The 12852-nt window shown below is 40.1% G+C and overlaps 1 protein-coding gene across 2 annotated transcripts in view; it reads left to right on the forward strand.

Moving 5' to 3' along the window:
• Positions 1 to 12852, forward strand: part of LOC105882541 (arylamine N-acetyltransferase 1-like) — a 100429-nt gene that overhangs the window by 4450 nt on the left and 83127 nt on the right. The window lies entirely within an intron of this gene.

Below are 12852 nucleotides of genomic sequence, written 5' to 3' on the forward strand. Positions count from 1 at the left end.
GCAAGACGGCCTATTGAGATGGATAAAGTAAGAAACAGAGACAGAGCTTGTTAATGTGTGTGTGAGTCATTCTCCTTGTGTGGTTCTGCATGTGAGGAATGGCTCATTAGAGCCCTGGGTCACTAAGAAGAGAGAAAAAGATGGTTAGAAGAAACTGAGCATTTTGTAATATAATAAATTGCTGTCAATATTCGAGCATGTGTGTGAATATATAAAGGAGATGAATGTCTGTTTCCAGGGGCTGGGAGGTGAGGTAAGGTTGTTCAGTGTCTGGCCTACGTCCACCACAATTGATTAGAACATTCTCCACAAGCCGTATTTCCTCTGGACACACGCAGTTCCTGCCCTGGCTAATGAAGATGAAACATGTCATTATTTAGCTTTGCAAGTCATTCATTGATAACTCTTCCAGAAGTCACCTCACCCCTTGGTTTCTTTCTCTGTGAGGTAAAGCTCCCACCTGTTTTCTAGCCATCTTCATAAGGATATTCAAAGATGGTTGGAAATTATTTTTAAGTTCTCATAGAGAGATACCACAGGTCAAATGCCACTAAGACCAAATACAGGGCAGCATTAAATGTTCTCCAACAGGGTGAACCTTCATCTTAACAAATAATTAAGATCTGGAGAAATCCTCAGGCTCTAGAGAGCCGAGCTTTGGAGGGTTGTGATAGTGATTTTTCTTATAATAATATGTATTTATTTGTATACCAGAAGCGCCAAGCAGGAGAGTCACAAGCATCAGATTAGCAGTCAGGAGACTCAGGTTTTTTTCTTGGCTGTGTGACTCTGCACAAACCACTTGCCCTTTCTGGTCTCAGTGCACATGTCTGAGCCCCAGAAAAAATTGTTCTTTTTTTTTTTTTTTTTTTTTTTTTTTTGAGGCAGAGTCTCACTTTGTTGCCCAGGCTAGAGCGAGTGCCGTGGCATCAGCCTGGCTCACAGCAACCTCAATCTCCTGGGCTCAGCGATCCTACTGCCTCAGCCTCCCGAGTAGCTGGGACTACAGGCATGCGCCACCATGCCCGGCTAATTTTTTGTATATATATTTTTAGTTGGTCAATTAATTTCTTTCTATTTTTGGTAGAGACGGGGTCTCGCTCAGGCTGGTTTCGAACTCCTGACCTTGAGCGATCCGCCCGCCTCGGCCTCCCAAAGTGCTAGGATTACAGGCGTGAGCCACCACGCCCGGCCTGAAAAAATTGTTCTTACTATAATGCATCCCTTCTTTCCAAAATGCCCTCATACTTATAGCACTAAGACGAAAGGGAAAATGCATACCATCAGACCTTGTGGTGTTTGTGATCTCCTTCTCACACCTCTGGGCAACAAAAATCTTGGAATGAGTATGCACAGAGTTATGTTGGCCTTGTTTTATTTCTGCTGCCTAATTTTGTTAACTTTAATTTTTTGCCACATATTTATGATTCATTTTTAAAAACATCTCTTTATTTTTAATTGATAAATGATAGTAGTGCATATTTATGAGGTATAGTATGATGTTTTGATCTATGTATACATGAGAGGTAGACTCGATCAAGGTAATTAAAATACCTAATTTTTTCATTATGAAAAGGCTAAAAATCTATTTAGCAATTTTGAGATACACATTGTTATTACCTATAGTCACTATACAATGCAACAGATCACTAAAACTTATTCCTCCAATCCAACTGAGACTTTGTACTCTTTGATCAATATCAACTTTTTCTCTATTTCTCATCCTCTACCCCAGCTTTTGGTAACCACCTTTATTTACATGCTTTGTTTCTATGAGATCAGTATTTTTAGATTCCACACATAAGTGAGATAAATACAGTATTTGTCTTTCTGTCTGGCTAATTCCACTTAGCACAATGTCCTGTAGCCCCATCTATGTTGTCACAAATGGCAGAATTTCCTTCTTTTTTAAGGCCAGGTAGTGTTCCATTGTGTGTATATGACACATTTTTTAATCCATTCTACCATTCATGGATACTTAGGTTGGTTGCATATCTTGGCTCTTATGAATAGTGCTGAAATGAACGTGGAATTGCAGGCATCTCTTTGATATACCAATTTCAATTCCTTCAGATATATAGACAGAAGTGGAATTGCTGGATCATATGGTAATTCCATTTTTAGTTTTTGGAGGAACCTTCACACTTTTCCCCAAAATAACTGTACTGATTTACATTCCCACCAAGACTATCCAAGTGTTCCCTTGTGTCCACATCCTTTGTCAACACTTATTATCATTCCTTTTTTTGATAATAGCCATTCTGGCAGATGTGAAGTAATATGTTATTGTGGTTTTAATTTGCGTTTCCCTGACGATTAGAGCTGTTGAGCATTTTTCATATACTTGTTGGCCATGCTATGTCTCTTTTTCAGAAATATCTTAGATCCTTTGCCCAGTTTTAAGTAGAATTATTTGGGTTTTTTGGTGTTGAGTTGCTTGAGTTTTTTATATATTCTGGTTATTAATCTCTTGTCATATTACTAGTTTACAAATATTTTCTCCCAATCCATGGGTTGTCTCTTAACCTTTATTAATTGTTTCCTTTTGCTATGCAGAAGTTTTTTAATTCAATGCAATCTCTATTTGTCTACTATTGCTTTTGTGGCCTATGCTTTTGGAGTCATATCCAGAAAATAATTGCCCAGACTAATGTCATGGAGATCATATCCTATTTCTTCTAGTAGTTTCACAGTTTCAGGTCTTATGTTTAAGTATGTCAGATGTCAGAGTCTCAATCTCCTAGACTAAGGGGTGAGGAACCTGTGGCCTTGGGGCCACATATGGCCTATATTTTTATCTATTTTATGGCCTATATTTTATCTATATATTTTTATCTATTTTATCTATTTGTGTTTATTTTTGCATGTGGTGTGAGATAAAGGTCTAATTTCATTCTTTTGCATGTGGATATCCAGTTTTCTCAGCACCACTTATAAAAGAGACTGTACTTTCCACATTGTGTGTTCTTGGAGCCTTTGTCAAAAATCAACCTTAAATACTTGAGCTTGTTTCTGAACTTTCTATCCTGTTTCATTGGTTGAGGTGTGTGTCTTTATGCTAGTACTATGGTGTTTTGATTATAATAGATTTATACTATGTTTTGAAATCAGTGAGTGTGATGCCTCCAGCTCTGCTCTTTCTGCTCAAGATTGTTTTGGCTATTTGGAATCCTTTGGTTCCATACAAATTTTAGGATTGGTTTTTGTACTTCTGTGAAAAATGACATTGGAATTTTAAAAGGAATTGCATTTGTAGATCACTTTTGGTAGCATGGACAATTCTTCCAACGAAACAGCATAGCACTGCCATTGACACAGACACATAAACCAGTGGAACAGAATATATAATCCAGGATTAAACCCACACATTTACAGTTAGCTAATTTTCAACAAGGCTGGAAGAATGTACATTGGGTTAAGGAGAGTGTCTTCAATAAATGGTTTTGGGAAAACCGGATAACCATATACAGAAGAATGAAACTAGAACCTTAGCTCTCAATATATGCAAAAATAAAGTCAAAGTGGATTAAATATTTAAGTGTAAGACATGAAACTGTGTAATTACTAGGAGATAACTGGGTAAATGCTTCAGGACATTAGTTTAGTAGTCAAGCACATTTTGGGTAAAACCTCAAAAGCATAGAAAATAAGAAGAAAAACAGACAAATGGGATTACATAAAGCTAAGAAGCTTCTGCACTACAAAGGAAACAATCAACAAAGTGAAGAAATAACTTACAGAATGGGAGAAAATACTTGCAAACTATCATCTTACAATGGCTATTTTTGGCATCTTTTTCTGGTAAACTTGACATCTCTTCACTCTCATAGGCAGTTTCTCTTACCTGTTTTTTCCCAGTCTAGGGGTCATACTTTCCTATTTCTCTACATGTCTTTAATTTTTCATTGGATACTGGATGGAAAGAAATAACTCTGGTGCAGAAAAGAAGGATTGGTGTGGTGGAAATTAGTCCATGTATAAATAATTTAGGATGCTTTTGCAATATTGCAGGAGACAAGAGATGGGGGCCCAAACTAAGGTTGGATTGGTGGGACTGGAGAAAAAGAACAAGATTATAGAGAGAAAGATCTAAGAAGTAGGATCAACAGAACTTGGTAACTAACTATATGTGGAAAAGGCTAGAGAGGGAAGAATTGAGGGACACTCTGAGGATTGAGTTTTGGCTCAGAGTGGGTAAGTTTTTGTATCGTTCATCAGGAGAGTGGATGTGAGTGGAAGTGTATTGTTAATCAGGAAGTGGAGTGGTCATGATAGATAATGGATTCAATTTGGAACATTTCGACGTAAAGAATCTGGAAAAATCCAAGTTTAATATCTACTTGGCATTTGAATATACGGATATGGAGGATATGGAGTGCAGGAGAAAAAGCCCTATCTGTAGCTGTAGATAATAATTTTGAAGTCATTAAAGTCCTTACCATGTAAGTGATATGACGCTAAAGACACCATATTGGTAAGATTGTTCATGGAGCTCATGTAGAGCTCCTGTACTGTAGTGTATAGTGTAGCTGCACCCAGGAGCTGCCTGGGAGGGTTTATAAAAAGGATGTCAGAGTCTCAATCTCCTAGACTAAGGGGTGAGGAACCTGTGGCCTTGGGGCCACATATGGCCTTCTAGATCCTTGAATGTAGCTTTTTGACTGAATCCGAATTTTATAGAACAAATCCTTTTAATAAAGGGATTTTTTTTCTGTGAAGTTTGGATTTGGTCAAGGAGCTGCACTTGGGGATCTGGAGGGCCACATGTGGCTCTGAGGCAGCAGGTTCGTCACCCCTGCTGGGCCGGTGGGCTGGCAGCTGACTTCAGCAAAACACATTTCCTGTCAAACCAGGTAATGCATTATGCTTCCTCTACCCCTCGTATGCCCAACTTACCTTTAGTGCTTACCCCCTCACCATCTAAAAGAAAAGCCATTTTCTGTTTAATTTTGAGTTGCTTGCCAATTTCTGAGATCAGACTGTTCTCCCTGTTGCAACAGTATTTTTAAGTAAAGCTTCTTCTCCTCTAACTCTTTATTTGTTTTTATTTGATAACTGGTGTAAGGCCAGAGGGTCAGGGTCCTATAAATCAGTTTTTAAAAAACAGACAGAAGGGAGGAGTCAGAAAATGAGGCCAAGTAGAGATGACTAGAGGGGTTGGAGGATGATTACAAAAATGGAAGATTTGGATGAAATTACCTGGTATAAGATTCCAAACTTTACAGTAAAATTGTGTGGAATTATACCCTGAGACTCTTTTTTGAATTTAAATGGCTGTGGAGTCTGTGATTTCCTGATGTGGTTATGGTCAAAATCAAAGGACAAGATCCATATTCTCATGGGCAGGGTCAACAGAAGAGACACCCCATTGTATTTCCTCTTTAACAGAACAAATAATGGCCTTAGAGTCCCACTGGAGAAACACCCTGAGTTCTACTGGTTTCCATCAAGTGCCTGGAAGGCCTCCCACCCTTCTGCTGGGTTAAGTTACCACTTATCATTTTATGCCTCTACCACGGTGCAGTTCTAGACTGTTTCTAAAATAAGATCTAAACAGTGTTCAGAATTTGCAGAGAAAGCACATTTGTCACAATGAGCATCCAACAACAAAACAAGGCAAAGTGGGGAGCCCCTTTAGTAGAAAAGTTGCACAGTGCTAGTACTCAGTGAGCGCTTTGGCTGTTGAACTCCATCTACCACACACGATGTCAGTCACGACTTCCCTCAACAGTATTTTCCCCACTGAGAAGTTCTGCCAGGGAGGTATCCCAATGTGTGGAGAAGCCCAGCCTCAGATTTGAATTATTTCTAATATGTTAGAATAATGGACTTTGTTCCTCTATGTTTATTTTTAGAAAGGTTCATTTTAAGGAATTTCTAATTTTTGTAAAAAAGCGTTCTTAGCACAGATGCTTGAATAATGATATTCCAAGTGACATCAGCAAGATGGTGGAATAGGATTTCTCTGGCTTCACTGCTCACTCCCTGCAGAAGTCTAGCCAGCAGCTATCTTAAAAAGCAAGAAAAGGATCCTGAATATCCCATTCCTCAGTAGTAAGACTGAGATAACCTCTTGGAGCACAGAACCAAGAAAAGCCATGATCAAACTGTAAGAGAAATGGTTCTCTTTGACTATGCTTTCCCTTCCCCAGGCTGAAACAGTGCCACACACAGAGAATTCTCCTGAACTCATAGCTTCTACAGTGGTAAAAGTGAGTTGGAAGTGGGCATTCAGCTTCCTCACCATGCTGGGACCCTCACTCCTGTCCCATTCCATGGGACACATTGGAAGTACTGGCAAATTTAGACCCCATGGAGTCTGTTAGAAACAAAGATTGAGGTGGGGCTCATAGTGACCAATATGAGGATCTTGGTGATTGCTCTGCCTTTCAGCCAATGGAGGTACAGCGCTAGAGAAAGTAGCCAACAGCATCATGCTGTAGGAAACACATTTTAAGGGACGTGTAGGCTTGAATCGCTGGCCAGATTTCTCATACAGCCTAGGTGCTTTCATTAAGTCTTCCTTAGGTTGAAAGAGGGCTGTAGTTGAATAATTACCTATAGTGGGAGCATCTGCTCCCACCTAACCCTCATGATGGAGAAGTGATCCAACAAATTTCTAGTGATCACATTTAAATCTTCCTTAGACCAAGAAGTAAGTGCAGGTTGGTGATTTGCAGTGGGAGCATTTGGCCCTGCCCAGTGCTAGCAGTGGAGAAGTGATCCAACTAAGCCTAGTGCTGTCCTCAAATCTTCTGTGAACCAGGAGGCAACTGCAGGTCAGCAACTACACATAGAAGAAGCATCTGGCCTCATCTTGGGGCTCTGCTTAAACCTAAGCTAGGCCAGGGGGCAAGTCCAAGTCCACACATAACTGTGGAGCATGGCCTATGTGGCCAGATTAACAGGTCTGTGACTGGCAGCACCCCCAAGTTTGTGAGATACTGGAGGCATCAGACGCACAGACACAGTCCTTAACTGTCCATGGCAACAAGAGTCTTTTGCTGACTCAGCCCATTCCTGGAAGTGAGTTTGACAAGGATCGTTGGGACTTCCTCTTCTATGCCCTCTCCAGGGTCCAGTATGGTAAAACTTACTCCAAACCTGGAAAATAACCTCCTGGGCTTTCCATGAAGAGGCTTACTGGGTTGAGTTGCCCTCAAAATAAATACACCATCAGAAATTCATATCAGTGGCCAAAAGATGGATCCTATAAAATAGCAAGACTCCTACATTTGAAAAATATTTTAGAGATCTCTCTTTCCTTATTCGTATTTATGGAATGATCACATTTTTTAAAAAGACACGTAAGAGTGTCATCACTAGCCTTAGAAATTCTCTCAACAAAATTAAGGAGCTAGAGTATAACCTGAAACAAAGTTAAAATCCTTTAAATGCTCAACCACCTGCTTTGGATTCTCTGTGAGATTTACAAAACAGGCACTCCATCCTGTAGCATAGTGATATGTGCTTTTACTACCACAACCTGGGTTCAATTCCCAGTCAGGAAACAAGTCCCTTAGAGATGTAAAACCTTTATTTTTATTTATTTATTTATTTATTTATTTATTTATTGACACAAAGTCTCGCTTTGTTGCCTAGGCTAGAGTGAGTGCCGTGGCATCAGCCTAGCTCACAGCAACCTCAAACTCCTGGGCTCAAGCAATCCTCCTGCCTCAGCCTCCCACATATGCCACCATGCCGGCTAATCTTTTCTATATATATTAGTTGGCCAATTAATTTCTTTCTATTTATAGTAGAGACGGGGTCTCGCTCTTGCTCAGGATGGTTTCGAACTCCTGACCTTGAACAATTCGCCCGCCTCGGCCTCCTAGAGTGCTAGGATTACAGGCGTGAGCCACCGCGCCCGGCCAGATGTAAAACCTTTAATTCAAAAGAAAAAACAATGTTTTGATCATTGTATGGCCCTTGAACTTTGGAGTACTCATTTGTTGTTGATCCTTTTCCCTTCCATAGACAGTTTTTGATTTCCTGTCTTACTAACTGTTCATCTCTTTTAGTCTTTCATCTATGGGGCACATGGGAAGGTCAACCTTTGTGTGCAGATGTTCAGCTGAGAAACTGAGACCCTAGAGAATGTGACGAGATGAAAATGTGGGTTGTACCCCATTTGCACGTAGCAAAACTTTCCTTTTCTTGAGCTGCCTTTGGGATGACAGTGGATCTTGCGAGGACTGCTTTGCCTCTCTTTGGGGACATCTCATGTGTCCTTGGCTAAGTTGGTTTTGAGTCATTTGGAAGGTTTAAAATCCAGGAATATTGACTATTTGTCTTGGCTAAAATTTGGTCTGCTTGTCTTGGCTAAAATCTGATAATAAGAGATTTGAAGAAAAGATTTTTTAAGAGCTCCATGGTCAGAAGTCTACTTAATTAAAAGCTCTCGATAGACATGCTATAAGTTTTTTAAAAGGCCTGTATGTTTTTTTTTTTTCTCACTTTTGGTACCTATTACTCCTGGGATTTTTTTTTAATCGACTGAAAGCCCTATTTAATTATGTGTTTAGTCCCTCTATTCACTTCTTTTCTTGTTGGAATGATTTTTACTGAGAAAAAAATGTAAAATTTCATTGGCTTTTTGGGAAACTTATAAAATCTCTCTGAATTGGCTTCTCTAAGACTTGTTCTTCCATTTCTTTCCCCTTCTGCTTCTCCTTTCCTTTTTCAGTCTGTGGAACCACTTGAAGGAATCTACTGGAGATTCCGAGACCCATTGAGGAACACAGTTAAGGTGTCACTGACATCTTTTTTGGGTCCCTTGTTATCCTTTACAGACCCCCAAGAGTCCTGAATGGGTTTCTCTCAGGTCTAAAGCTCTACCCTCTCTTGCACTGAGTTCCTTATCTCTTTGCCTTTTGTGGGTACTAGGGATTACGTTGTGCTATGTGAGAGCACTTAACCTTTGGGTGTGTAATGGCTGGCAAGTCACTGGTGAGGGCTGCAGTTTTGGAGGTGGCTGACAGTGATTACAATGAACGCTTACTGCTGCAGGGGGCTCCTAGTTTCTTTGTGCCTTTAGATTAAAAAGATGCACTTGGACCCTTGGAGGTTGTGGGAACACTCGCCACTAAGGGGCGGGACTCCTGTGGGTGATTGGCTGATCACAGAGTGGGCAGACTGGCGTTAGGTCACCCTTGCAGCAAGATGCACTATGGAAGCATTGCACAGCCCAGTTCTGTGACATTCTGTTCTTTGCCTCAGCTCTGGGGGACACGGAAGTCAGTGTAAAAATGAGATCTTTGATTTCTGGGGCTATAGATGCTCTGCCTTCCAGTTGTCCCTTCTTTTCAGCCAGTGAGGTGCAACACTAGTGTTAGGCCCTGAAAACTGCAAATGCTTTTTTGGTCCTCTTCCTTGATGGGCTCTACCCTAAGCTTAGTGATCCAGTTGAAAAATGGAGACTAAATTGGAAGCTCCCTATCCAGATAAAATTAGTCTCCTTATAAAATCCTGTATTGAATTCCTATGATTTTGTGTTACCTTGGCATCCATTTTTTAATCTTCCTCTAACACACATACCCAAACTCCTTCCTATGGACGATTTAAGGAAAAGATTCTCTGGGGCCAGAACTAGTGCCTATAGTTGATACAGGGCTTGGAGATCAAGGAAGGTACTGCATCTGTGCTTCCTCCAGGAAGGAAATTCAGATGTATTAGACCAGTGCTTCTCAAGTCTTTGATGTGCATACAAATCAGCTGGGGGACTTGTTAAAATTAAGATTCTGATTCCTTATATCTGAGATAAGGCCTGAAAGTCAATGCTTATGGTCCACAGACCACACAAGGCAACATTAGTGGATATGTGGTGCAAAGCAAATTAAAAGAACCATGAGGGAACTGCTAAAGTCAGGCATGACATAAAGTCTACAGAAAATCAGGAATGAACATGATGGAGGATTCAGTGACCACCAATGCAGCTGTTGCATCAACAGCTTTATTTCATTAAGAATTGTATGTGCTTAAGTAATGATTGTTTCCCTTTTCATGATCCCTGGAATATAACAGATAAACAAAAGTCACTCCCATTCTTGCTACATGCACACACAAAAAAGCAGGCTAACAGAGAAGGTGAGATGATTGACTGCACTCCAGAATAAGTCAATTCCAAACAGCATTATCTGATACCATTCCCAGTTGCCCAAGACAACAATTTATGAAAACTCAGAACTTCAGCCACTGCCCTTGTCTAGTTCTGAATTATCAATGCAGGAGGAGAGCTCAAATGAGAAATGGTTTCTGTTCCATAATTCATTAAGAACCAAAGCTCCAGGTTGTGTTCCTTGGTTTTGGCTGAAATGGTCCTTTTTTAATTTTTCTTTCTTTCAAAATACCACCCCCACTGTGCTTAGTCATGTTTCCTTATGCAAAATCAAGTAATTTATGTGTTCTAGATAAAATTGTTCTCCAAAAATCTTGCCCCTTTCTGACTTGTGACTTTTTGCTTGCACTATCCTTCCTGTATGAAATCTTCATTACGGCCACCACCATCTCACTCTGTGTCTACCTGTCCAAACAGCCTAGCATTCCAGGCCTGGGTTCAAGGTCTTAGCGGAATCTAGGAAAGTATAAGTCTCTAAAGCCACTCTAAATCTCGTCATAGAAGTGATTCCTTCCCCTTCTGAACACCTGTAACATTTATTATCTATATTACTCATCAGGGGATTTTTATTTTCTGCCTTTTATTACCATACATCTGTGTCTTATCTTTCCAACTAGACTGAACATTCCTTAAGGGCAAGAATCAGAGCTTATATTTACTTCTCTGTATCCCCTGTGGTACCTGCTTATTGCAGAATCATTATCAGACAGATGTTATGTACTGTCCAATTGCGTAGGTTGCATACTGACAGCCTTTTGGAACCTTTCCTCCCAAATTTAAGGCTCTTCTGTGTTTCACTTAGAAGTCCAGCTGCCTGTAATAGCACTCCATCTTCTTCACTTAATTTTGACTTGTTTTTTAATCCTCATTTTCATTCTCATCTCTCCCAAAGCCTTCCCATCCTATCTGTCACTGAGTTTCCAAGTCGTTACTCTGTTTAAGGCTTACTGTCCACACAACTTCTGTGGCACTTAAAATGCACGGCCTCATAGTTTTCCCAATTTTTCCTTCATGTTACATCTTAAAGAATCATCCAGCACTATCACAGTGCCCACAGCGTGGTGGGTATTGTTCAGGGCTAACCAAAAGTGCAAAACTAAAAGCAGACATTCCTAATAGGAAATTCTGTGAGTAGTAGGAAGCACTGTTTCTTTCAGTTTCCAGCTAATCTTTTATTGGTGGGTGTTTTAGCTTCTAAAGTGAGGACTAAAAGTAAAAACAGTTGACTTTTCTTTGATCAGCAAAGAAAGGAAAGATGTAAAGTGAGGCTGGCAATATTAGTCTTATTTTAGTCTTCTTTGGCCAACATTCTCCATTTATGAGTGTTAACTTCTCTGCTTATACGTGATATTACACAGTAACTTCTCAATTCATTCTTGGAAGATGAGGAATTTCTCTTCTAAAACAAACCTGTTCACTTTGAAGAGAAAGAGGCCCAAATTATGACTTCTCCTTATAATGGGATTAGACTCTGGGGGAACTTAAAAATATATTTTACATGTAGGAGGGATGTCAAACATTAGGAGCTGGAGGGTGGACTGGAGTTGACAGCTTTCTAAAACGTCTTCCCGTGATCCCCACCTCCTGGTATCCTGCCCTTGTGTAATCCTCTCCCTCAAATGTGGGATAGACCTTGTGCCTTTCTTCTAATGAATGGAATACCAGCAAAATTGATAGATGTCATTTCCAAGATTGTAAAAGACTGTGACTCTCTCTTGCCCTCTCCCTTTTCCTCTCCCACTTGCTCACTTTGATGAAGCCAGCTGTCCTGTTGTGAGCTACTCTATGCAGAGGCTTACGTGGCAGGGAACTGAGGGAAGCCTCCAGCCAAAGGCCAGAAACAGACCCTCAGTCCAGCTCCCTGCTAGGAACTCAGTCCTGCCACATGTGTGAGGTTGAGAGTGGATCCTCCCCCAGCTACCCCTTTGATTGCAGCCTCTGAAACACGATGCAGAAGACACAGCTAAGCCACACCCATACAGACATTGTAAGGTAATACATTTTGCTATTTTAAGCCACTGAGTTTTGGAGTAATTTGTTATGCCACACAAGATATCTAATATACCTATGGAAGAATCTTTTTTCTTATGCACAGGAATTCCACTAGGAAGTCTCCATTTTACTATACCCTAACATTTTCACTTTAATCTCAAACAGTCTCATAAGTAAAAAACATGATTTAGACACATTTTCAGGACCTTTCTGTAACTCCTTCTGAACTACACTGCAGGACCACAGCCTCCTCCTTGGACTCCCTGATTAAATGATTTAAGGGAAGTCCATTCATAAAATGACCAATAGTGCCTATAGCTTGACTTGAAAAGATAATTTTGTTATATTTTCATCCTAGAAATTTGGGCTTGGTAAAAAGATAAAAAAAGTCAATTAAAAAAAAAGGTCAATTATCTGTAGAAAGTACAGTGACAAGATCATGATGTATGTGTGTTTGTGTGTGTGTGTGTATGTGTGTGTGTGTGAGAGAGAGACAGAGAGAGAGAGAGAGAGAGAGAGAGAGAGAGAGAGAGAGAGAGAAAGAGGCAGTTAACAGCCATATGCTTTCCAATGTGGAGACAAAGAAATCTAAGCATAAGCAAAAGAAACCAGTAGATGTTAATATACATATAGAGAAAAGAATGCAGCAGATTAGCAAAAAGAAGTATATGGTCCAGAAAAGAGAGAGAAGAAATGATAAACTGATAAACAATCTTGATTGCTGATGGCTTGTCATCAGACCA

Source organism: Microcebus murinus, chromosome 24, assembly GCF_040939455.1.
Source record: "Microcebus murinus isolate Inina chromosome 24, M.murinus_Inina_mat1.0, whole genome shotgun sequence".
Taxonomy (NCBI): Eukaryota; Metazoa; Chordata; class Mammalia; order Primates; family Cheirogaleidae; genus Microcebus; species Microcebus murinus.